The 260-nt window shown below is 40.0% G+C and overlaps 1 protein-coding gene across 1 annotated transcript in view; it reads right to left on the reverse strand.

Moving 5' to 3' along the window:
• The window catches only part of LOC119582226 (alpha-(1,6)-fucosyltransferase-like), a 13887-nt gene that overhangs the window by 10417 nt on the left and 3210 nt on the right, over positions 1 to 260 (reverse strand). The window lies entirely within an intron of this gene.

Genomic DNA, 260 nt, shown 5'->3' on the forward strand with positions numbered 1-260 from the left:
CCATAACATCACTTGCAATTTGATTCAACTTTGTAAAACCATTACTTATATTGCAACTTACAAAGGTAAACAACTAAGAAAATGAGAGAAATGCTGGAAATCCGTGAAACACGACAGGAGGCAAAAATGACCATGCAAAAAAATTATCCTGGACGATAAGGCCTTCTGAGGTGAATAATCTCAGTCCTGGAATGCCGTCCGCAATAGAGCAAAACGTTCATTAGACCGGAGCTGCAAAAAGTGTGCCTCTCCGTAAAACG

The sequence above is a fragment of the Penaeus monodon genome, chromosome 15 (assembly GCF_015228065.2).
Source record: "Penaeus monodon isolate SGIC_2016 chromosome 15, NSTDA_Pmon_1, whole genome shotgun sequence".
Lineage (NCBI taxonomy): Eukaryota > Metazoa > Arthropoda > Malacostraca > Decapoda > Penaeidae > Penaeus > Penaeus monodon.